This window comes from Ammospiza nelsoni, chromosome 3 (assembly GCF_027579445.1).
Source record: "Ammospiza nelsoni isolate bAmmNel1 chromosome 3, bAmmNel1.pri, whole genome shotgun sequence".
In the NCBI taxonomy this organism is placed as follows: domain Eukaryota; kingdom Metazoa; phylum Chordata; class Aves; order Passeriformes; family Passerellidae; genus Ammospiza; species Ammospiza nelsoni.
The window spans coordinates 97,807,512-97,834,995 of NC_080635.1; the positions used below are offsets into that span (position 1 = coordinate 97,807,512).

The 27,484-nt window shown below is 37.1% G+C and overlaps 1 protein-coding gene across 8 annotated transcripts in view; it reads right to left on the reverse strand.

The window, feature by feature from the left end:
- ADGRB3 (adhesion G protein-coupled receptor B3) overlaps nucleotides 1-27,484 on the reverse strand; it is a 447,230-nt gene that overhangs the window by 97,585 nt on the left and 322,161 nt on the right. The gene's annotated exons all lie outside the window — the stretch shown is intronic.

Consider the following 27,484-nt stretch of genomic DNA (forward strand, 5'->3'; position numbering starts at 1 on the left):
GTCTTTTTCTTGGGGTGGCAGCACCAAGCTAACCCCAAGCCAAAGCACTCGTTTGGTGGCACCTTTCACCAACCACCCCTAAACAAAACACGATGATTAACACAGCCCCCGAATTCAATTAGACATTCAATATGCTAATGTGAGGTCTGAAACCCACCCCAGCAGAACAATAAAAATGGTATCAACCCACGTTTTCTTTGTGCAAGCAAGGAGAAGGAGAGGGAGAGACAGAAAATCATCTCTCCTGTTTCCTGAACTGCAGTGGGGAGGGGGAAATATTTTCTACAGGAAAAAGGGGTTGGTTTCAACTGAAGCAAACATATTATCTTTACATGTGTTATATTTAGAGAACAACTGGGTTTCTTTCATCTTTTTTTCCCTTTCTTTCATGTCCAAGGAGCAACTGCAGTGACTCTGCTGCCAGCAACAGCATGTGTGCTGTCAATTCCTGTCCATTTCACCTCAGGTCACTAAATGACTTAAAAAAAAAGAAAAATGAAGGTTGAAGAAAGCAGGAGGGGGAATAAAAATTTCCAGTCCCCGTGACCACCCTTGTTTCACCTCTTCTGCCTTGACAACACACCTCTGTAAGTCATTCTATATGCCAGGGCCCTCATGCAAAGGCAATTTGTTATCCCAAAGCCTGCTCTCAGAGTGCAGTTCACCCCAGGCCATCTCAGCATTTTGTGCCACTAGTTTTTGAACACACCAGATGTAACCCTTACACACTATTGTCTTCAAAACAGAATCCTGTAATAAACAAAACAAGCAGTGACTGAGGGAAACAATTGAGAGAAAATCACCAATTCTTCAAGCCACTAAAGCAGTTTATTAGCTTTCCCTTGCAAATTGTGTTTTTCAGAGAGCCACAGCCTAAATCAACATCCACTTTGAAAAATAGAGTTACATATTTTAAACTCAAAAACTTTATCTTCTGGATAACTTAAACAATTTATTTTATTAGCTTTCTTGTCTCTTCTCTTATTGTGGCACACAGTTAAGGCCAAATGAAATGTGTTTATCTTTTCTGATTAAATACTAAGGATTGATAGCTTAAGAGAAATTGACATATTTAAAAACAAAAGGGTGGTATTATTCATCTTGAGAATAAGATTTAATAAACTGAACTCACCCTATGCTGAAAAGCATTGGATGCACAATACATCCAGTTAGCACTAAATCCTTGCAAAAGGTGTCCAATGCACAAGAGTTAAAGAAGTTCAAATTATAAAATCACAGACACCAGTTTCGTTTAAAACAAAGCATCTTTTAAAATTATAATTATATTGAAAGTACTATAAATCATGGGCAGACCAGCAGATTTACACAGGTTCATTCAGTTCTTCAAGTCACTTGCACAAATAGAAATTTCCAGTCATAGAGTAACTGAACCACAATTCAATATATATTTTGCAAAAATTTTTCAATACTACTGAAAATTTTGTAGAATTTCCAAAAGCAGTCTGAAATGAACAAAGGAGTCTAATTGGACTCCAAAATAAGACATCATGTTAGGAGCCAAGTCAGTCTAATATGAACACTTTTTGCATTTTATTGTTCATGTTTTTCAGTGATAAACTTCAATTTCTTACTTAACAGCATTATGTTTTTATATGTTCCAGATCAAAATTCATTAAATAAGTTCCTTTTCTCTCTTCTAATCAGTGCAGCTAAAAAGGAAAAAAAAAAGCCTCATTAATAAATATGTTTGTAGTCTGTTGAAATTACAGCTAATAGAAGCTGCACAGAATGTTATACTAAGTCCATGAAAGAGACTGAGCAATGATAAGGACCAGAAGAAAAGCATAACTGCAATTTGTTGCATGAGGCTTACGCCAGCAGAACAGCAAAAGCATGATTACTAATTCCCTTAGAGATGCTGGTAATTTTGACTTGTTGACATAAAGTAATGATCTGGTTTTAGGTATAAGTAAATAAAGAATGGAAATATGGAATAAAAATGGAGATATTGCATTTAGTACGTCTCAATGCGACACTTTTTATGAAGCACTCCGTCTATGATCTGTCCCTCTTGCAATGCAACTCTTCTGGTTGAAGAATCTATCCAGAATCTAACCAGAATCTATCTCACACTGAGAGGCTTCATTGCTTTTCAGTGTGATTTTCTTTGACTATGTGTCTAACATTTAGGTTTATCACATGAATATGCAAAAGGGCACCTATTATTCCTGTGGATCTTTCTTGTTATGCAGAAAGCTATAAAGGAGTGACAGGTACTATTAACACATGTTCTATTTATATCTAGGGAAATTATTGAATTGAAAATATCTAGCAAATATAGATGTAGGTTCATGCCCATTATTGGCAATTTTTGTACTCCTCTACTGAGTTACAGATGATTTAATCAACCTGGCAGCAGTTCCATGATAGAAGCAAAGGAATTCCCAAGAAGCATAGATTCACCATTGCAGATCTTGTGTCATCCTGCAGTTGAGGCAGCGAAAAAAAGCAGAGGAATCGGGGAAATAGGGGGGAAAATTCTATATAGGATGTAATTTGAGCCTAAGGATTTCTGGCTAATCTGGCATATGGACCAAGAACACCCTCAGCTCCAATGCTTATCTGTAAGTGTGCCCTTCTCCAAGGAGTCTTGCAGCTAGTGGAATATGGGAGTGTCTTTTCAGTACCTTTTCAGAGTTTAAGGTGAACTTCCTAGTTCTATGCAACAAAAACGATGGCCAAATGATATACAGAAAATTATTTTAAAGGTGTATTATATGGAAGGGAAAAAAAGGGAGTCTTACTCACATAATGTATTATAAAATATTGCATAACTATGCTCAGTACTGAAAAAAACTGATATTGCTATCTCAGATATCAAAAGGGAAATGTCATTTTAAGACAGAACCATCTTTCTAAAACAAAAATTTCACTGATGACACAATTGCTTATCTGACAATGACAATCAGGCCACATTTTATATTCTAGAAGCTGCTTCCTTTATTTTGTAGTATTTGTCTTGGTCTCATGACATAGTTATTAACAACTTACTATAACTTACTATTTTTTAATATAATTAATAATATACATATTTTACTAATTGTATTGGTTTGTTTACTTTAACTTCCTGATATATAAAAAACCAGTTTTGACTTTGTTATCAGACACACTCACTTAATAAAGGACTTCACCTCATACCATACACTGTCTACTTTATTAGTGTATTTTGAAGAATATTTTTCAAATGAAAGATTTTAACTTTTTAAATGGAGATTCTGTGAGATAAAGGAGCTAACAACACCTAAGCAAACAATTTTCCCCAGAATAGCAACTAGTGATCCAAGTAGTTGCCTGGGTTTTGATAATCATAAACAAAGAGTTAACATCTTGCTATACATCTATGATAGTAGTCTGCTCTAGTAATTTCTTTACTAATTGGTAACTGGTTAAATTAGGAAAGCTTTTTGTTGTATTACTTAGCAGAAAGTAGCTGTTATTTAAGTATTTAATTACAGCTTTGTAGAAAGTAAACTACACAGAATTAAAGAAATTATAATATTATTTATGCTGAGATGATTTTAATTCTTCTTAATTCTTGTGTGTGTACATTTCTATAATTTTATTTTTCTGTTCAACTAGATGCCGTTTTCCTTTGGGACAGAGTTTGGTATTCCAACTTCATTCTCAGTAAAGAATGATATATAATGATAAGAAGCACATGGAAAATGCAAACATCAGAATTTTTTAGCCAGCAAAAGGCAACAAAAAAGCTTGTGGCCCTTATGAATAGCAGGTTACAAATATCACTGTGCCTTTTCAGATGTTCTAGCTGGCACATTAGTGAAGATGAAGTCCTTCCCACACCTGCTTTCTTCTTTACACCTGGATCTAAAATCCCAGAGAAGCCATAGAGGAGGCTCAATGGCAGGAGATGCCTTTCACTTGTGCATGTTTATGCATCTGAGACATGACCTAACTCCTCGCATGCACGATTTCTCCTGTGATCAGTCCTATTCCTACCAGCACTATATGGCAACACCTGGTTTATTGCCACAGTCTTTCCTAAAGTAAAAAAGTAATATAAAGGAAAAAGGTCATTATGACTTAGGGCTTTCTTTCCCCTCACAGAACTAAAAAAAAAAAAAAAAAACCCAACAAAATAACCAACCAAAAACCATGAAATCGTGGAAATAAAACTGAAAAAACCAACTGCCTTAAGACTACATGTCTAAAATACTGCAAAAGTCCCAAAAAGGACATCTGCATTTGTGTGGTATCAGAAAAACAAACTGGGAGATGAATATCTTGCAATTGGATTTCCAACCAGAATGCTATAGGGAGTTCATTTTCCCAAAGACTAAGGCCACTTTTCCAATTCAGACATTGAATTGTTTAATTTTCCTCAAAGACATTCTTGTGAACATCTTTTTTGTCAAAGAAAACAGAAATCTTTGAAAATTTAATTTTCTCGCTGCTCTTTATATTAAAAGAAAATCCTATATAAATAATTGTTTTGTAAAAGAAACATGCATCTGGGCTGAAAACCAAGTTTTATTTTAATATGATTTAAACTAGAGATATTAAACTGTAAAAAGTAGGATTTGTAACAGAGACACTGTAGTTATAAGCATATGTTGTTAGATTAACTTTCTAATAATGAACAACTTAAAGAAAGTTCCATGGGAAGGATCAAAAATTGCCTTGGTTATCTGTTTGGCTGCAATAAATAAATGATTCATCAAAAGGAGAATTATGGAAGTGAGTATTAATGCTTGTGGTAATATCTTATTAATTCCTCTATTTCCCTGTCCATGCAGTTTAGGGCGTGATGTAGCACACAGTATGTTTGAAGTGTGCTGTAATCAATAGTTGCCCTTCTAATAGCATACTGCAAATGTATCAATGTGTAAAAGGAAAAGAATTTTTAAATAAGTTAAATGACAAAACCAGGATGAAACAAATACTAGAAGTTTCCTGCCTCCTACTGCATAGTTCTTGACTAGTGGTCCTCTGTACTACTGCTACTACACAGATTTATCATTATTTGATTTATGGGATTCATTCATGTTTTTGAACAATATTGGAGAAATAACAGTCGTTCAGCTCTATTTCTGCGTCCTAACAAGCCTAGTGGATTGCATTTGAACAAGACCATTTCCCCCCTCTTCTCAAAATTATAGAGAAAATCTCCTAAGATTTTCCTAAGATGAGTATTGTTGCATCAAAAATTTGGAAGGAAACCCATCACTTTCCATAGCTTTATCTCTCTCTGACTCTGCAGATAGTCTCAGAGAAAGTACAATTGAAGTACTGTGTACACAATGCCCAAGGATGTTGGTGTCTATTTAGAATTTTTGAGAACTATGTCTTCTTCCTCATGAACCCCCAGAATGACTGGTGCAGACAAGAGGCCCTACTTCCAGCCCAGGTTATCTTGTCTGTTCCTATCTTGTCCAGGAAATCTTGTTGAGTTCTTAGAAACTATGTGAAGCAGACTTCTAATCAAACTAAAACGGACTTATTGTGTCAAATTGACAAACCATACTATTTGTGAATCTGTGTTCATGAAAGTTCCTATTAAACTTCATGATCAGACTTAGTGTTTTACAAGTAAACCACATTATTTGTGAATATGTGTTCATGGAAGTTCTTATTGACCTGGACCAGATTTATAGTGTTGAACGGGTAAACCACAAAGTTGATGAATCTGCAATTGAGAATGATACCCACAGTACTGGCACATTTGAGATCTCATTGAATTCAATCAGACTTAGAGAACTGAATTGGTTATAATCAGAAATTAAGCCCAGCTGTACTGAGCCCCTATGACCTCTGAGGACTACCTGGAAACTAAAAGGGTTTATTTTCCTCCCAGTTTCTACACTCTTATGCAACACACTCCTTACAAAACCAGTAAAATCTTTCATGTTCTTTTGTTGAGCCTACAGATATGTATGTAGCTTTATGGTAAACTAAGGAAAAATTGTCATATGGTGCTTTCCAATTGATCAACCTAAAAAATCTTTCATACTCTACTATTATTCACATGGACTCCTAGCAAAAAGGAACCTTGTAAATTGTCTATGGCCAGAGGCTGGGAAAGGTTTGCTGCTCAGAAGTTTATCCTGGAAATTAAGACTGTCAAAACTTGGTATCTATTTTTAATGTTCCTTCCAAAAGACAAGCAATAAAGCACAGTATCGTTACTTCAAGTTTCAAGGCCAGCATGACGAGCAGGGAGAGGAACAGGTGTGAAACAGCTGAGGGAAAGAGAAGAGATTGGGCTTCCATTAGTGTTGCTGTTACAACATCCTACGCTATCCTACATTATATGGGCAGACAAATCTAAAACCATTACATGTCCAACCTCCTCAAAGCATCCTTTGGATCAGACTTCAGAGATACTGACTATAATGTAGGAAAAAAGACACATAATAAGAATGGCAGAAGCAAACATGTTAAGTGGTCAGACACTGCAATGATGCTCATCGCTGGGGTGATGCATGTGAGAGCCAAGCTCTTCTTTGGTGCTAGATGTTTACACACTACCTTTCAAAATCTCGAGTTAGGTTCACCTCAGACAGTGGAGAGTCTCCCTCTTATCTTGCAGCTCAATGGTTCTGAGAATATGAGAGTTCAATTTCATGCTGTTTCTGAGGGGTGTTCAAAGGATAAGGATTTGCAGAAATGACCTAACCCCAAACTACAGCATATTCTGGAGTAAGAGTACTTTCACACCTTCTTGTTGAAGTAGAATTATGCATTGGGCCAGAAGCTAAAACAAAGCATGAACTTTGTAGCCACAGTGTAAGAAGACAGGGTTTGGCATCTTCATTCCAGTTCCTGCCACATTCAATGTTACTTAATCCGCAGATTAAGCATTCAAATTTCAGTATTCCATGTTCTCTGAAGATCTCAGATTTCATATTTGTTCCTTCATATCTTAGCTGTATGACTAAGAACACTCATAGTTGTCAGCATCTCCTCCCCTGTATCTTGTGATACCACCTGCTGCTCTTACACAATCCTACTGCATATCCAACAACTGTTATCCATGGGTTCTTTGAAGAACATGCCGTGGGCTAAGGCAATTGGAGATAAATTATCGTTCTAGTATAAAATTTTAAAGAAAGAAGACTTTTTTCTGTCTCCTTACACTTTGAAAACAAACTTAACTCACGCCAGATAGAGATAAAGCAAACAAACAACCAATAAAAAAATAGGACACAGTTACAAATGTTTGTAACAAAAAAAAAAAAAAAAGAAATAAAATAAAACTGACATTTGCTCTACTGACATGGAGATTATGTCTCTCCTTTTATCCAGCTGTTAGTCTGCAAGATTTCTTAAAAATTCAGTTTACAAAGAGTTCTGTCTTCTCTATATGTCAGGCCTCAGGTTATGTCCTTTTTCTTGTGTAAGACACTTGCTTTTTATAACCAATCCTTTTTTGTAAGTCCTTCCCGGAAGCCTAAACAGATCTAATCTGTTTTTCTTCAAATGCATTGATTTCTTTCTTATTTGGGAGATTATCTGACCACCCCTTTTAATTAAAATGAGTATTCTTTTTTATTCTTCCTTAGAGATGTCTCTTTTTTAGAACAGATGTTATCTTTTGTACCTGACTGGCCAATTAACAACTGCTTCAATAAGAGTAATCCTTATCACCCTATTCTCTTTTTGGTGAGTCAGCATGCATCCTGGCTGAATCTGCACCAAATCTTTCACTGGTTATCAGGCTGCATGTTAAAAACACATTTGATACAAATACCTCAGTAGGAAAAAAGCATAAATTGCTGTTGGCTCTTGACTGAGATCAGACACGTAGTAATAAGCCAGTGACAAGGGGTTGTAAGGATTGATGCTTCACATTTTGGTTAGGTATTTTCTCTTCTGCAAAAACCTTAATTACAGAATGTAAAACAGAGCAGTTTTTTCCCTTTCAGATAGCCAATATTTAGTTATAATAGGAAAGAATAAGATTACTGGTGAATAGAGGGAATTAGGCAAGCCGCCTTACTCCAAAATGTCCTACAGCCTAACGATTTCATTCTTATAGCATGGAAATTTCATTCTTGCAGCACAGAGATTCACTCCTCTCAAAATGGCCTTGAATCTTGCAATGATGAGACCCCTACCTTGGGTCTCTCCTATCTTGGGTGAGCTTTCTAACCACTGAACTACCAGACAAAAAGCTTACAGTACAGGGCTTCATACATGTGCTGTCCATGTTTTAAGCATCAGTCAATTCACTGTTAATAAAGGCCACAGAGAGATAACCTGCTTAAGTACCTTGATGAAAGTTGATGCTAAGGTTCTTCCGAGCATTTTAGAAGAAAGACTTGATGGCCAAAACAGCTTAATACAAACCACAAAATATCCTCCGGATTTAAGATCCTCCAGAGTTGTACAATGGCTGGAGAGGAGGGCTGGCAAAGCCCATTAAGGATTGAGTAGTGGGTATCTCTGTATCTCATATAATAACTCAAACAATTAAAATGGGGCAATGCAACAAATCTGAGTGAGCAGTTGAGATGTGCTGACTTTGTATATACCCAGCTATGAGCAAATTAAATGCAACACAGCTAAACACAAAGCTTTTTCAGAGATTTTATGATCTGGTTAAAAACTGAAAATAAATAATCCAGATGTTGCTAAGCTGGTAGATGTAAGATGTATATTGAAAACCCCCTTATTCACAGAGCTAACTTCTATATCATTATAAAGTAATGTGTCTTTTTTGTCTTTACAATTTCAGTTTTAAGGCGTGGGAAAATCACTGTGGTTAAACAAAGTCAAGTACAGATTTAGGAAATGGAGGTTCTCTTGTCAAAAGAAAAAGAAAATGCAAGAGACACCTCCTTAGTGAATTTTTTAGCCTCTTCTAAGTTAGTCTTAGCACTGATGTTCTTGTCTTTTGGTTATGTTTATTACCTTGGGACTTATTAATGTGTCTGTTTAGCTTCCAAACTCAAAGTACCCTCTTTGGACCCCAGCCATGTGAGGTACTGCTCATCTGAATCTTCCTGAGTGTTAGTATGTACAAACCAACTGCCCAAAAAGGTAAATTACAGCTAACCAATGTTTTTAATACCTCCTCACACCTGTGTAATGGTAGCATTGCCTAAAAAGAAAGCCAGCTGATGATGCTAATCTCTGGAGATAATACCCTAAGTGTTTCACTGAGGTTTTGGCTAGGAGTGCATGGAAGAAGGATACATGCATCACACTGCACAAAACATGAAAACAGACGCTCTGGAAAGAGTGATGGTCTGCACTGTGCCACGTCTGAACAGCAAGCTTTATGTACTAGGGATTGTGGCCACTCAATAGTAAAAGGGCACATGTTGCAGAGGAGGCCACTGTGGTCCTCAAGGCCCACAGGTGGATTCTGTGGATATGCTTCAAATTTAATCTGCACATGTATAATATGTTTGATGCATTCACAATGCAACAGATAATTTGCATTTGTAATAATAATATATCTGGAAATCACAGAAAAATTTACTGCACTGAATTTAAGTCCTCTTACTCCTCTGGTAAATAAATCCATTTCAACTAGTCACATGCCAGCTAGAAAGTTTAGACAAATGTGACTGCTGGCATTAAAAACTGAATAAATTGTTTAAGAGATTGGACAAGTGATTTTTTTTCACAGTCTAAAAAAAGGGAAGAGAGGAGGTGTTGGGGAGTATGTGCCTTAAGTAGGTGCCAAGAAAGTGCCTGAACAAATGAGTAAAGATTACTAGCCTATCCACTTTCATCTCCTCAGAAATTTTTTGTTTTTGTGTGTCTTCCTGATGGGAAGTAGCACCAATACTCCACAGGTACAAGACTTGTAACAATGGGGTTATCTTCTATCCACTGACAAAGTTGGTATGGTCTTCAGCCTTCAGATACGATAGAAAAGGACTGAAAAAAGTGTCCTACAATAATCAGTGTTAGTACGCTAATGACGGCGGGAAAAACTGGTGAGGGCAGAACCATTACGCAAGATGGGGGAATAATACAGAAAACGGGGGAGCAATCAAAATAAACTAACAAAACACACTACAACATCAACCTTGAAACAGACATTGTCATACTAAATCTCAACATAAAGCAGAGATCAGCTTGAGGACTGAAGGCCAAAACCAAAATATGAAGGTTCAATATGAAGGTTCAATATTTATTCAAAATAAATACAATCAAATACAGTGCTATACTTATTTCCTTCTATTTTCACACAAAGATAGAGATGCTTGCAGCACTTTTTATATTTATCACACTGTATCACTTAAGATATTGAAAATACATGTATCTAATACATATACAATAAAATTATTCAGTTAATGTTGCAGTTTTTTGTTCTCATTGGCATGAAAGGCATATATCATCATGTCTGTCTGTCTATGGTATGTCACACAGATGTGGCATGCTTTAGTTGAAAACTCCAAATCTGAAATGCCTCTCCCTCCAGTCAGACATAATATTGTAAAGAGAAACTGCTAGAGAGCCTTTTTACATTTTGAAGTAATTTACATTCTGTTATGTTCTCACACTACTTGATGTTTTAAAAGTGCAATGAAAAAGAATACAATTAATTTGGATTACACTACTTGATCTGAATTCCACACAGACTACATAGTACATGAAACGTATTAACTAGAATATATTGCCTAGAAATTACATAATGAGAGCAGTTGCAATTATTGTCTGTGCATGTAGTATTCAGGAAATGTCATGAATCCACCTCATCTCTGTGCATGCTGTATATTGATTGGACCTGTCAACTTCAATGGAATATCCTCAGTATAACTCACATCAGAACCTGGCACTATATTTTGATCTCTCAGACAGCTAAATTATATCTAAAATTACATATAAGCAAACATCTTTCTATTGACTATGCATTGGAGAAAACTCATGTGTATATTTTAATTCAAAGATGCTGGAGCATGTCAAGTGTATGATGTGTTCTTCAGTTATATTCATTTTCAGCAGGGGTTTGGAAATAGCAAAACAGAAAATATGACTACGCCACTCTAAAAAAGTCTGCAATATGCCCACATTGTGAATGCAGTATGCAGTTCTGATCTCTTCCTAACTCTAACAGATCTAGTGGGACTAGAGGGATCTCTGGAGAACATGGGACAGCTTCTATAAGGTAAGTCCCTCCAGCCTGGGTAGGAGGTGGTTGAGGGAGCTCTGATAATATTTGTAAGAGTGCCATGGTAAAAAAACCAGAAATGAATGTTATTCCTTGTAATATATGATCTAAAGGCATTAAATGAAGTTATTAAGTTGTATATTTAAAACAAACAATAGGAGGCACTTTTTTTTCTCACAGGGCATAGTTAAATGATGGAAGTTGTCACCACAGGAGCTTATAAATGACAGAAGATTATGCGACTGAAAGAGCAATTAGATAAACCCACAGACAAAAAAAATCTTTTAAGGCTACAGCACACAAAGATAAAAAACCTGACTGTACATCCCAAATGTGTCAGAATTTAGGATGCATACCAGGGGAATAGCTACTAAATAAGTACCTTGCTATTAAGTACTCTTCTAGGCATTTGTTAACAGTCTCTGTAGCAGGCAGGATGCTGGGGCCAGACTAATCTTTTGCCTGTTCAGCCCAGCTTATGCTTAAATTATTATTCCTGATTTAAAGGATTTGCTTTCAAATGAATTGCATTTCAGTTTGCTGCCTGTTTCACATGGCATGTATGTCGTTGAGGGGAGCATGTCCACTGCTGGCACAAATGGCAGTGGTGCTCACTTGCACAGTGTACAATGGGAAACCAGGGGAATATCAGGGAAGCTAAGAGAGCTGACAGAAGTCTGCAGCTTGTGTGGTAGTGGCTGACAAGACCTGGGCAGGCCCAGAAGCAACAGTGAACAATTCTCCCCCCCAGAAAAAAAAGAATCCCTCAGGGAGCTCTACCAGTCAGGGCATGGCATGGCATGGCAATTGGTGCAGGGTATGCAGGAAGAGCACAAAAACCCTGCAAGCTCAACCAGGAAGCAGGGGCACCCACCTGGCAGAAAGCTACAGCCTCTCTAAGCTCTGCACCCAGCATGACTGATGCAGCTGCCCACAGTGCTCCAGGGAACATGCTGACACTCAGAAGGCAGCTGCAGGGTGTGCTCTGCAGAAGGAAGGAGTGAGCATACCCCTGGGGAGGTGCACCCAGGTAGAGGAACTCCTTAGATTACTGACAGAGCATGACAGAGAGAGAGACACCACTGGAATTTCTCCCTACTTTGCCTGTGACAGGCCTGACAGGCAGAGAGGATGCACAATATGGAGGATTTCCTGCCCACCTTCACCCTGGCAGAACACAGTTATTTAATGTCTAGAACAGCAGGCACATTTTCCCTGACTTTTCAGGTGCCCTAGCCTAATAGTGTGAGGCTCTGCAAGCAGACCTGAACAACAGCAAGGACAATGGTTCATCTAGCTTGGAAAAAAAGTGTCACCGAAGTCCTGAAGGGAAGAGGAGTCCAGGAAGACCAGACATTCCTCAAGAAGGAAAACTTAAAGATGAAGGAGCAGGCCATTATCATATGCCAAAAGACAAACTGGAGGAAAAGGCTGCTCTGTTTGAACAGAGAGCTTTGGCTGGAACTCAGGGTAAAAGAAAAGGAGTATATCACCTTTGAAAGAAGGGGTGGGCAACTCAGGAAGACAAGGATGCCATAAGGTTATATAAAGAGAAAATTAGAAGGGCCAAAGCCCAAGTAGAACTTAATCTGGCTAATGTTGTAAATGACAACAAAAAAACCACATCAGCAACAGACAGAATCTACTAAAGGGAACTGAGAGAGCACTGGAAGTGTTCACCAATATATTTATCACCAATATATTTATCACCAATTTATACCAACATTTCATCACCAATTATTTACCAGCACTCCTGGCTAACCAGGGCAGTGTCAACTGACTGGAAGTTGGCAAATATGACTTCCAGCTACAAGGTGGACCAGAAGGAGGGTACAGAGATCCACAGGCCTGTTAGTGTGGCCTTGATGCTGGGGAAGGTCATGGAGCAGATCATCCTGAGGGCTATCACACAGCAGGTACAGGGCAACCAGGGGATGAGGCCCAGCCAACGTGGGTTTAGGAAAGTCAGGTCCTGCCTAACCAACCTGTGACCTGCCTAGTGGATAAGGGAAAGGCTACAGATGCAGTTTTCCCAGACATTAGCAAAGCCTTTGGCAATGTCTCCCACTGGATTGTCTTAAAGAAATTAACTACTTAAGGCTTGGATGTATGGACTGTTCATCACATAAAAACTGGATGTCTGGGCCAGAGAGTGGCGGTCAATGGAATAAAATCTTGTCTGCAGAGGATCACTAGTGGAGTTTCTCAGTTCTCAGTATTGGGGCTGATCCTGTTTAAAGTCTTTATCAGTGTTCTGGATGAGGGAATTGCACTCAATTAGTTCACAGATGACACTAATTTGGGTGGGAGTGTTGACCTGCTGGAGGGTAGGAAGGCTGTACAGAGAGATCTTGACAGACTGAATCGATGGGCTGAGAATGACAGCATGAGGTTCAACAAGGCAAAGTTCCAAGTCCTGCACTTCAGTTACAACAAAGCTTGGGGTGCTACAAGCTTGGGGTAGCGTGTCTGGAAAGCTGCTTAGCAGAAAAGATCTGGGGCTGCTGCTTGACAGCAGCTGAACATGAGCCAGCAGAATGCCTAGATGGCCAAGAAGGCCAATGGCATCCTGGCCTGTATCAGCAACAGTGTGGCCAGCAGGGCCAGAGAAGTGATTGTCCCTCTGTGCTTGGCACTGGTGAGGCCAGACATCAAATCCTACATCCAGTTCTGGGCCCCTCACTACCAGAAGGACATTGAGGTGATGGAGTGAGTCCAGAGAAGGGCAACAGAGCTGGTGAAGAGTTTGGAGCACAAGTGCTGTGAGCAGTGGTTGAGGAAGCTGCTGTTGTTTAGCCTGGAAAAAGGAGCTGGTCTCTACAACCTCCTGAAAGAGGATGTAGAAAAGCAGGAGTCAGTTTCTTTTCCCCAGTAACAAGTGACAGGACAAGAGGGAATGGTGTAAAGTTGCACCACGGAAGATTCAGATTTGACGTTAGGAAAGATTAGGCTAGTCAAGCAATGCAATAGGATGCCCAATGAAGTGATGGACTCACCCTTCCTGGAATTACTTAAAATACTTGTAGACGTGGCATTTAGGGACATGGTATACTGGTGGATTTGGCTTGATAATGTGATGGCTTGATAATTGAACTGATAATTTTAGAGGTCTTTTCCAACCTTACTAATTCTATAATTCTATAGGCATATTAAACCCAAAACATAGTGCTGAGACAGCAGTATCTTAGCTGTATCTCAGTATAAAGTGAGGTGCTATGACATTCTAAACTTACAAATTTAATTTCTTGGCACCACATAAGTGGACACTGAACAGAATTTAATCTTTATTGCTTTGAATTAATATTTTATCTCATATGAGAGAGAATATCTTATGTCCTTAAATTTATAGTGTAGACTTGGGATTTTACAAGTACATTCACATCCTGAAATGTATTATTCTATTAAGATATGTATTTGTGTATATATATATGTGTGTGTGTGTTTGTGTGTGTGTATACACAAATACATTTCTTAATAGAATTATTAAGAATTACTTAAGAATATAGGAACTACTTAACAGATGCTGCAGTAGGGATATTTGTTATTGTATCTTGTGTGATTTCAATATATTTCATAAGGTCTACTTTTAGATTTACACTATCGATGGCTTCACACTTTTTATTCTGTGCACGAGCTTAACTGTTAAGAACTTACAAAAATATTTGCTACTTTTCTTCACAGCATTGCCTTTTTCTCTATAAAATTATGCCTCCTGACCCTTAGAATGGTCAAGTTTTAATCCCAAGCCAGTAGCATCTACTCTGTATTTAAAAATGTCACTGCTTATAAGTCCAATACCTACTAGTCCTGCAGGGCTAGAGGCAATAACTTGTAAAGGGAAAAATCCTCAGCTTTGCAATTGGACTCACAGACCTTGCTTCTAACCCTTCAGTCCTGTCAGCTATCAAACTTTGAAGTCATGACATTTTAAAGAAAATGTACAGAGGAGTTATTTTACAGGAACAGAAAACCACTTTTAACTTACCTCAGAAAATTTTTATTGCTCTTTCTTGCCCTATGCTTTCAATGAGTAAAATATCTAGTTTTACAGGTGGGTGCATATGAAAATAGCACTAGTAAATGCTTTAAAGAGTAACTCATTCTAAAGGTTATATGCTAGAAACAAATATGCAAAACTGCTAGCACTTTTGGAAAAATAGAGGAATGAAACACTCACTCAAGGTCAGAAATACAGAAACAATGACCTCAGCTATAACTTTTCTTGTGTTTCAATGTCTAATATCTTTTTATCTTTCAGGCCATCTAATGTTAAAACGAATTAAAATGATTGCAACATTAGTTGAATTAAACCATCCTTCACTTTCAATGGTATCTTAATTAATACTAACATGTAGTACAATGCAAACTGTAATTTCCTGTAGATTTCTGTGGAAGAATTATAAGAATACTAGTACTATTATTTCTTGATGAGATTTTAAAAAAATTCTTCAGAAAAATGTTAATTCAATCACTTTAAAATTCCGTTCCGTTTTTCTATGTTTCACAAATTTCCAGTTTTTAAATCAGTTGACTATAAAAAAATCAAAATGAATGGATTTTAAAGAGAATTAATTCCACTTTTACTGAAATTACTGCCTTCAAAGTCTGGGCTGTTTTTCATTTCATTAATTTTAACTCTGGAATAACTTTCTGTGAGTAAAATTCAGATTTTTAGTGTAGGAAATCAAATTCAAAAATGCTCTGAGACCACGGATCAGCATAAAATTTAAATATGTCTATAATTTCATATGCCAGTGATTTCAGCAGATTTCCTCATATAGTCAAAGGTATTAATATGCTCAAGTTCCATGTGAAATCACAGGTATTTCCATCTTAGAATCACAAAACATCAATGAATTAAAATTCAAAAGTAAGGATCAGTGCTCACATATTCTAGACAGCAAAATACTTTGCTGCTGTACTTGATAATCAGAGCAGATAATTCTTGAACTTTAATCCTCATGACCTTTAAAAAAATGTAAATTCAAGTAAATGATCTTTACAGTATTACTATAATTTCTATTAATAATATAAATTATTTTTCATGATTAAACCCAGAGTGGAGCAAATACTGTAAACAGATTTATGTTAATTTAATAGCTTTTTGCAACAATTTGCAGAATTAGCAATCAATTCCAACTTGATTGCAAATAATAATGAAAATCATTGAAACACGCCTATCAAAACATGCTCTAAGGGCCCCTCTCTACATGTAATACAATTCTACCTCATCAGCCCCTCGTCACCAATTTCTAAATGAAAAATGACTGATAATACATTCCAACCTTGTCATTTCCATGATCTAGAATTATTTTTCTTGATGTTTCTCAAAATGCTTCAGTTCCTAAGAGAAGTCACTTGAAGTCCAGAGTACCTATACAAGATTGTTAGCACGACTTGTGCTGAACATCCAGGAAAAGACACCCCACCTTATTAATTTATTGGCAATATCAATAGGCAATTAAATATTTCATAGTAGTTGCAGAAAATGTTTCTTTGTTAAGCAAAGTTCATGTTAACATTGTCTCAATTGTCAGTCATTACTGTTCAATGTTATTGGGAAATGTACATTTACTGGGAGAAACACTGGTACACGTCCTGGCAAAACTCAGTAGATGGCAAGAGAGATCATGCTGCTCTACTTTCTACCTGGATACTGTAGTTTTTCTATGAGTGAAATCATGTGAAACTCGTGTAAAGTTTCACTGCTGACACAAAATGGTTTGAGTAGAGACAGTTCCATGGAAGTACCTATTAAAAAAATGAATGCTTACATCTGAGGAAAAAGTATTATTGATGCAGCTGCCCTTATGCTGCTCACAGTGTTAAGTGAGAACTGGGGCTGGAAAGGGAGCCCTTATTGACAGAGTACAGCTAGGGATACAAGGATGGCAATGCAACTTGAGAAAGACCATGGCCTGGGGCAGCTCTGAGGAAAAGAAACACTGCACTACTTGTGATGGTTGTCAGGAAGAAGCAGAGCTTATTGCATAATGCCTCTGTGCATATTCTGTCCAAGAAATTCTCTTATGTCTGTACATAGCAGATGGCACTTTAATTAAAAGTTCTGTAAACTTTCCTAAAACATCTTTGTGATTTCTGGGTTCAGCATGTTTATGTACCTCCCCCAGCAAATTAACACATTTTCAAATATCTTGTCCTCATTTAACAGTGATGTATGTGAACTGCTTCATGATGAAGGACCAATCCAGCACTACCTGCATGATGTTAATAAAAGTTTTGCTCAAGCCTTTAGTAAATGTGATTACAAAAGTGAAGAATGGGACAAGAGCATGAGGGAAAATGGTCTTGGATATGAGGAATAAATATTTAAGAGTTTTTGACAAATGAATACCAAAAAAATTATTGGTTAACACCAATTTATGTTTTTAATAGCATTAGAAGTTAATTAGAAAAAAATAGCAAAATTATATGAATGGATGTTCTGTCAAATCATGGAAAGCATGTGTTGTAAGAACAGTATTTTTCTCAAAACACTTAATTTCTGATTTAAAAGTTAACCTTAAAAGATGTAGTCTTTTAATCAACTTTGTAAAAATTACTTTAGAGATAAATGTAAAGACTAAAAATCAAGCTGCACCATTAGATTTCAAAACTAGTCTGCCATTAAATCTTGTTTTTCCTTTGAAATTAAATTGTTTACATAGTATTTTTGTTCCTTTGAATTGAGAAGGGAAACCTTGATATACAGGAAACATCACTGTTCATATAACTGAGACTCTAAGCATTCACACAGTTGTCTATGCAATGTTATACATGTAGATAGTCCCATCTTAACATATTTAAGTCTATGAAAAATCTGGTTCTAATGCTACCATGAATACAATGAAATGGTGTTTTTGAAATCTGAAATACAAACGGCAGCAGCAACCTGTTTGTTTGCTAATTCTGTGTATTGTTTCACAGAATTTATATAAGAATTTATGTATGTCCTAATGTAGTCAGCACACAGCCTGTTTCCTTATCTGTACTCATGTTCAGAGATTTCCTGTGAAATCGCTGCCAGAACCTGAAAAGGTCACATTAAGGTTTTGTGAAGGTCTTTCTGGATATGTTGCTTCTGTGTCTGTGAGGCAACTTATCAAACACAGCCATAAATGCATGTAATGTAAGCACTGCTTTCTGTGACAAGCCATCATATTAATGAAAGGAAGAGGCCTACAGCTATTGTGTGACTCCAACATGTTTTCTTCTACCTTTGGGTCCTTTCACAAATGCACACCATGCCTTATACACAGAGAACTAGAATAATCATTTTAACTGTTCGTTTTTTCTTTTGAGTATATGAAAGGAGGTTGCTCCATGAGAGAAAAGACAGTATATAAAAATACCAAAGCTTTATTTTGGAAAAGAAAATTCTTCACTAACTCCCAAGGGAATTGTGTGGAAAGCTCTTGCACACACAAAAAGAATGTGTGTATATTTATGACTCAAGCTATGAAGTTACAGCAATATACTGTATTTCATTTTGTATTCGCTATCAACCACAATTGCTTCTCTTTCCAGCTAATCTTTCATCTCTGCAGTTCCTCTTTTGAATCTCATTAGATTAACAGGTCACCAAAATATTGTTTGATCATATTATTCAACCACTTTTCTTCAGCTTATGAGTCAACTCTGCAACATATGAAAGCCACATCATTTTTGCATTCATTTCCTGTAACATATTTTAAAAATTTAGAGCTAAGAAAAGATCTATTTCTTCCCACCTTCTCTTCTGTGTCACAAGGTAGTAGGTATTTTAGTTCAAGACTAACACAAAAAATAGCTAATTACACAGATTTCAAACTCATCTGACTGAAAGATGTGCAAAATCCAACAGATAGGAATATGCAAAATATCTGGAGGATATGCAGAAGAAATTAACTCTTGAAAGACAAGCAACAGCAGCATGAACTGGATTACTGGAATCTTATGATGCCCAAGCAGACCTACATCAATAGCTGGCATTTGGTTGTTGACAAAATTTGTGATCTGATGTTTGATCTTACTATCTTCTATTCTGCTTAGTGTCAAAGAAATGTGAGACATGAAATATTCCCCTTCCTTTGCAAGTCCAATGAAAGTAGAAACATATATATGTATAGAGAATATTTTGATAGTTTAATCCTCTACCGAAACCAAGCATCAGGGCAATGTTCAAGACACAATGCTTGATGAAAAGGCAAAAAAATTGGAGAGAACACAGAAGAGAGTAACAAAGAAGATAAAAGATCCAGAAAACATGACTATGAGAAAAACTGTAACAACTGGGATATTCAATTGAGAAAAAAGAAAACCTGAGAGGAAACATGACAAGAGTTTTCTCATGCATAAGAGGTTGCCAGGAAGAGAAAGTAGTTTCCTGCTCTTTTTTGCCAGAGACTGGAAAAAGGTGCTCAGACTGAAGTAGGAGTTCCTAAGGAAAACTTCTCAGCTGTAGACACAACGAAGCCTTGATCATACTGCCTTGGGGAGCTGTGGAATTGCCATCATCTCAAATTTTGAAGCCTACAAGACATTCAACTGGGAATGGGTCAGAGGCAAAGGTACATGATTTCTTGAGCAACCTCCTTCACTATGATTTCTTCTAAAGGGAGCTGCAGTCCTGAAAGTGCTGAAGTGCCTTCCACTACCAATGACTGTAACAGGACTGTGCTGTAGCTGCTACAATTGAGCATAAACTTGGGAACTGGACAAGGTAAAACTTGGCAGTCTATCCTCAAGGCTTAGAAAGCTGTATGACTTCTTTTTTTAATTGTTGTATGCTTGTCTCAGAATTTGCACAGATGTGACCTATTAGATTTCAGAACTGAGCTGAGCTGTTTCACAAATGCAAATGTAAGATCCAAAACCAGCTGAAGTAAGCAGAAGAGTTTCAGCTGGCTTTGATGGCTTTGGAGCAGGTTTGTGTGTGTTCAAGGTCGTATATGGGCTTCTGTGTGTGTGTGTGCTGGGGAGAGGAGGAAGGAAACATTTCTACAGCCACTTGCTCTGACTTTGAAGTGTTGGCTTTGTGTAATTGACTCAGGGGTGTATTTAAACTGCCTCATTTAGGAATTGCAATTACTGTGGTATTCTGGCTCAGAACAGAAAAAGTGATACAGCCTAATCTCTGGGGTGGACAGGCTCCCCATTTGCCAGTTAAGAGACTTAATCTCTGTGCTTATATGAAACACTTATTATAATCTGAATACATATTTTACAATCAAATTGAACGTGTTTTTAAGCATCGGGCTTAAGGGTGTGAACAGTGCTTCAACAGGAATGTAATATGGAACATAAACCTGAGTATCATGACTCACAAAAAAGGGAAGTAAAGTTTAAACATTTAAAAGGTCATGTTTCATTTTCAGATGATGCAGAAATTATTTTATACGTTCTTACAATCAATTGGAAACAGCTGAATTTTTTAGCAATTTGTGAAGCTAATTAGTTGGCACACTGAGAAATCCAAGCTATAAAGCACACCATAGTCAATTCAATGATAATAAGAAGTATTTTTTAAAGTTTTTATTGTTCTATACAGGAACAAAATAATATTGCAGAAAATTGATTTTCTGTGGAAAAGTTCCCTTGTTAAGCATTGTATTCATCATATTGAAAAACAATGAGATTTGAAAAATGGACTAATATCAAACAGTATTAGAAAGTTCTTTCTGCCACAAAGAGAAACTCAGTCTGTGAAACTGAATCATGAAGTAGTCAGTGACCAAAAGCCTAATTTTCTTAGACAATGACCTCCTGTGAGATACAATGTTCTCTGTGAAGTTATTTAAAGTTGACAAGACATATCACCTCTGGGAAGGTAGATAAGGCTCTATATTGAACATTTTATAATTCTGGAAAAAACTTTTTTTTTTTTCCAATTACTGACCTCTGCAAGCAACTCCTGTTGAGTTAAATAGAAACTTTGAGGACCAAAGAAGATATATGCTGATATTGTAGTATAGTACATATAAACAATTAAAAAATCAAAGCTAAAGTGACTGGCAATTAGAAAGGGCACTTTTATAAAAGCTCTATCTTCTTAACAGGTGTCAGAGCCTTAATTTTGCCAACAGGCTTTGATTATTCTGGTGAATTTATAACTTTGTTTTTCTACAAACCTCCTCTGTGACGTTTTTCCTCCCAACACTTCCCAGAGGCCTGGCTTCCTGTGCTCAAGGTCACTTCTGTTCTGTCAGAGCTGCATGTCTTTTTGACTGCTGCAGAAACACCTCTGCCATAAGACCGAAGGTGTGAAAAGCAGGACCTCCCAGGAATGCTTCAGCTGCTGTCCCAGGGGCTGTGCTGAAACCCAGGTCCCTGCCCATGGCTCATGTCTGTGCTGTGCTGTTGTTATGATGTTCTTGGCCTTGCACCATGCCAGTCCTGACCTTGCCTTGCTGACTTGACTTCCCAGCTTGATGTCAGACCTGTCACATCACTGCAGGGTGTCTGGTGATCAGTGGGCTGTGGCTGAACCTGCACCTCTCATCAGTGGTTTTGCTGTCAGCTCCACCTTCCATCAGGACCCACTCCTGATGCTCTCTGAGGTCAACGTGCTGTACCATATTCCAAGTACATGTAGACAAGGGACATGTATAATAAGGATAAGAATTTTTTTCTCATTTTTTGTCTTAATCCATTGAGGGCAATAAAAAATCTTCATCACCTTTCTGAAGAAGCTGGGATCCTTATTAACCAGCTTTAGGAAAAACTGTATTATCCAGCACAATGAGCAATGTTATGCAAATTAATACAGTACATTGAACAGGGAAGGACCTTGAGATGTCTTTTCCTATGGTATTGCAAGAATGGATTACAAATGTCCATTAATTAATTACACTAATCACAGCTTTTTTTTTTTTTTTTTCCTATATCACAGGAAACATTCGAGTTCTGTTTGATTCTTCCATGCTTTCTTTGAAATCTTGGCCAGGCAGCAGGATAGGGTGCTGTCACTCAAGGCTATTTAACAAAAAAAAAAATCCTTGCAGGTTTGCATGCTAACAGCACTATGATAATTTCCCAATGCATCTTATCCTGTAAGCTGACCCTAGCAAAATTGAAAAAGTTTTATTTGTACTAGTAAGGTTTATTTTTCTTCATTTAAGAAGAATTTTCTCTATCACTCATATTCTATGTATCCATCCTGAACTCTGGTTTAAGGCAGGTCCATAAACACAGAGCTCTATCATGATCCCATATACAATGAATACCACAGATAGCTTCAGCATTAATAGAAAAGAACTACTTTCTTAATGGAGGTGAGATGAACATTGGAAAAATTCTCTTTTCTCCCTTCTAAAACATGGTGGGATGCCGTGTGTAGATACTAGGCATCTCTGACTTAGCCATTTGAGAATGATTGGAGAATGCCTAGCAACTTCAGTTTGCTGTGACAGACCTAAGGCTTTTAGGTTTGGATGGGCCCTGGATGATCCAGGACTACTGGGTAGGCCCTGTGTATTTATTTTGTGCTGATGCCCTTAGCACAGGGGGAAATTCAGCACAGAGAGTCATAATTTTGTTGTGTGTGAGGGATGTGCCCTGAAATATTTGCACTGGCATTAGTACAAGGGAAAAAAAAGTTTAAAAACATCTATGTGTATTATGAAGGGGAGAGAAATTTCTCATATTTTTGTTCTCTGAGGGGACAGAGTTACCCGTATCTCACCCTCCAGGATGGTGAGCCTTGCAGCACAGGGCTGCAAGTAGAGCCCCAGGGACATTTCAGGCTGAAATGAACCACAGACAGAACACAAGAATTATGGAACCAGTAACTAAAGTAGATTACAACTGTCTGTAGAAACGCAGGTATGTCCCATTCTTGAAATGTGAAACAGTCTTGGACTGTGACCTGCTTTCAGGGCTATGTCAGAATTGCTGATACAGAAGATATCCAGGATGGGAACATGATGCAAACGTGCCCAGAATACAGAATTTTCCCTTCATTATGTTTTCTTGGAAATCAATTTAGCTACAGAAACAGAATTTATCTAATTTCATCCCTCTACTCCTATTAAGCTATTTTTTCCAGAATTATTCAACTTCAACAACAGCAAATGTGGTTGTGGTTGAAACTTTTCTTTGAGAAGGAAGCTCCAGGCATTCAGAAGGAAAATAAGGGTAGAATTATAGCTTCAAAAGCAAATACTTTTAAAGGCCATCACAGAGTTCATCATATAAAAAGCCATCATAAAAATCCATATCATAATAGATGTGTGCCTCATTGATCCTCCTTGATGAAAGCACCTAGACAATTTTCCATAAACATGTAATGTTGTCTACAACTGTAAAGTATTGAATTAAGCTTCATTGAGATGTCTGATTCTCCATGTCTATTTCTACTTATGTACCCAGTACTGAAAAGAAAAATATTCCAGGTACCCTTCTTCAGTATTCCATACCGTCTGATGTAGTCATCTCTCTGACCCTGCACTGCTTATTATGAATCACATTATGAGATGACAGTTTTGCCCCTTCTCTGTTGATTTGGGTCCTGGTTTTTTGTTTTGTTTCCTCCTGTTGTTTTTGGGTTTGGGGTAGGAATTTTTTGTGTGGTTTCTTTTGTTTGTTTGTTTGACAAATTAATTTCAATTTCTCTAACTTTTGCCTAAATTCTCATGCATGAGGCACTTGTTCTGGTTTTGCTCAATTGGAACAAAGCTGGTGAAGAATATTTCAAGTCTGCCTTGAAGTTCCTCCTAGCAGATAAAAAATGAAAAATGGTCTGCTGACAAACTGTGCCAAGGGTTTTCCTTTTCTTTCCTTTCTCTGTAAGTTTACTGCAACATTTGATATTACACACCGTGAAATTTTGTTTTCTACTCCTGAAACATGTCTGGTAATTACTTGTATTACACTTGAATGCTTCTAATGGATTTAACACCCTACACACAACTTTTAATCATCCATGTGGAGTCAGACTTGAGGCATTCCAGGGTTCAGTAATCAGCCCTTTGTTATCTATTATCAATGTGTAACCACTGGATATTTATCAGGCATTATACTAATTACAGCATGGGAAAATACTTTCACTTTTGGACATACACTAACATGGATTGATTGATTCCTCTGCTACTGTTGGAAAAACTTGAAGGTAACCTGGGAGTGCTTTCTAGCACCTGTGACAAATTGCTTTGATTTTTTTAGTAACGAAGTAGTAACATGCTCTCAGATGCTCTCTATTTTTCTGGCTAGGATTTGGTACTTTATTTCTTCAAAATAGCAGGTGATCATGTCCTAATTACTCTTCATGGTTTCCCTTACACCTTGTACTCAAGCTGATGGTTAAACCAAAAAGTGTTTCAAACCCAAGGAAGCATTCACTGTCAAACCTTCTCAGAGAAACAGTTATCAATTTAATTGATCAGAAGACATGAGGCCAGCAGGACTAGGGAGTGACTGTCCTCATTGTTTACAACTGCCTGAAAGGAGGGTATAGTGTGGTGAGATCCCATCTCTTTCCCCAAGTAACAAGTGACAGGGCAAGAGGAAATGGGCTCAAATTGCATTAGGAGAGGTTTAGATTGGATACTAGGAAAAATTTCTTCACAGAGAGGATTGCCAGGCATTGGCATGGGCTACCAAGGGAAGTGGTTAAGTCAGTATCCCTGACATATTTAAAGATGTATAGATGTGGCACTTAGGGACATGGTTTAGTGTTGGATTTACCACTGGTACATTAATGATTGGACCCAATGATCTTTGAGGTCCTTTGCAATCTAAATGATTCTATGATTCTATGTGATCTGTTAATATCCTAACTTTGCTTCAGGAAACCTTATTCATACTCATGTTAGTCACTTCAAAAATTTGTAAAGGACCCTAAAATTAATTTTAACTTTTCTCATATAATTAGATCATTTATTCGAGAATCTTAATTTTTCCTACTAATTCGCTTGAACCGATAGTTGTTCTATTTGCCTTCGGATAGGCACTTGTTCTTTTAGGATTAGTTTGGCTTCAGATCACAATACATTACCTAGCTTTCATCATTACAGTCACCAGCAGTTCCTTGAGAATCTAAGCAGAATTTTTCCTAGTTAGCCTCCAACCTTTAATAGCTGTCAGTGACATAAGTAGATATTCAGTTCTTTTTAAGAGGTGCTTTGAAGTGTTGTTTCTTGGTTCTACTTAATTCTATACAAATTAGACTGTCTTACCTCCTGTGGCTTGATCAGTTCCACAAAAATTTCTCTGCAGGTGTCACACAGGTTTCTCTCCTCAAGCTCCTGATTTTTAATCTGTACCTCATTCTCTTTAACAATCTGATCTGTCAATGTTGGCCTAAACTTCATTTGTATGCTGATGACAGACAGATTGATGTTATAAAATTAGCCCTTAATATTTCTTCTCATCTGTGTTGTCTGCATGCCAAGCTGATTACAAGGTTTGGACATTTAGAAATTTTGTTCAATTTAATGCCTCAGAAATATATGATACCTAAGGGGAGTAGACACCATTTTAAATCCTCATTCTTTTCTAAATCTATCATTATGGGCTCACTATAAGGAATTCTGCAACAGTGAGGACCAAGAATCAGATCTCATAGCACTAAACCCATATGTATCTTTTTATACATCACAGAGTTGTGGCAAGTGTGTAGCACTAGAGTTCCAAACCAACATGGTACACACCCAGTAACAGCAATCACAATAGCCACTGGCAATTTTTAACTGAAGAAACTGAAACGCAATTCAAGAACTATTTTGCCACAATTTTCAGAGTATCTTTTAATTTTATGTAATTATAGATAGATTTTGGATCATGTGTTTTAGAACTTATTTGGAGAGCTTCAGTGTTCTTAAAATAATTTTTACACAACAATTAGATTAATATTAGTAGATGGCATCAAACTCAGATGCAATTCCAGTGGACATATATCAAAGAGTGTCTCCAAAATATAGTTTCTAGCAGAGCTCTTGAAGAGGTTGCAGTAAAAATCTGAAGCCAGGTTAATGTTTTCTGGTTTTGTGTTTTATCTGAATATAAAACACAAGGCAGAACTTTTGAGTTTTGCTTACTCAACAAATAGTCACTTAGTTTTAACAAAAAGCAGAGACTACTTTTTCAATTAATTCATAGTTAAAAGAATTGAACCAGCCAAAATCTGAGGAATTTTAGTCTCAAATTTGAAAATCGATGTTTCTTTCAATAGGGTCTGGAATTCAAGGCAGACTGAAAGTTTGCATAAAATTTATACAGTCTTCATCTCCAGCTTTCTATCTCTTTACATGTGAAATAAATTTCTAAAAAGCCCCCAAACAAGTCCATAAAAGTAATCTCTTATCTCTAGATGAAAGGACGTCAGCTGATTATAGGTTCTCATCTCACATGTCAGAATAAGAACAGTATGTTCAGATGGTCTGCTGCGAATAAATGCAACATGTATTTTTCATGTAACAAGTTTTTGTCATTCTCACATAAGGCTTGCTAAATATGTAAGGTTCCCCCTGAGGATTTCTAGACAAGAAATTTTTCGGTGATATTAAGTGATTTCCTCTTTGTCAGAATGACAGAGGAATTATTTTCCTTTCTTTTTCTGAAGCATGGGTATTTAAGACCTGAAAATTTACCAAGGGTATTTAAGACCCAAAATTCCTGAATATTTACAAAAATTGCCCCAAAATTCTCTAGTTATGATGTTACTGATTTTCCTTAAAGTCTATAAATTTGTATAGAAAACTAAATTTAACCAATATTCCAAAATGAAAACTTCTGTCAACATGTCTTATGAGCAAATATTTTTATTGTGAGTAGTTGTTTCTCCTGCTGCTCATCTAATTAATTTTGTTCTTTTTCTTAATGCTTCTCTGTAACAGGGTATAGGGAAAAATGGCTGGAAAACATAAGGAAAAAAATCCTACAATAACTATACTGCTTGCATGTAATTTCTCACATCCCATTGCCTACTGCATTGATTTTCTCTGTGTTAAAAGCAGGCTTTCCTGTTCAAACAGAGCTGATGGTGGCAGAGAGCCAACTTGCAGCTGGGCTGGGAACTCCCACAGGCAGGTCAGTGGAGTAGGAGAGTTTAAAACAATACATCACTGCACTGCCCTTCTTTTCCAGGTGCTAACAATGGCAATGGGTTCAGGATCTCATAAGGAAGATTCTCTGGGTCAAATCCACAGCTATAATGTGATCCTTAACTGCAAGACTTTGGGTTAAAGCCAGCAGACAAAGTGAGTGATGTAGTTACTGACTGAAGCTAGACTCTCCAGAAAACAGAAGAGGAACAAAGAAAGTTGGGAACTAATTAATTTTATCTGCTTACAGATGTCATGCAAAAAGAGAGCCATCTCCGCTTCCAGGTTAAACTGTGAGCATTTTGGAGGCACCTTTGGTGTGAAGAAATGTCACTGGGTACTGCATACATGCAAA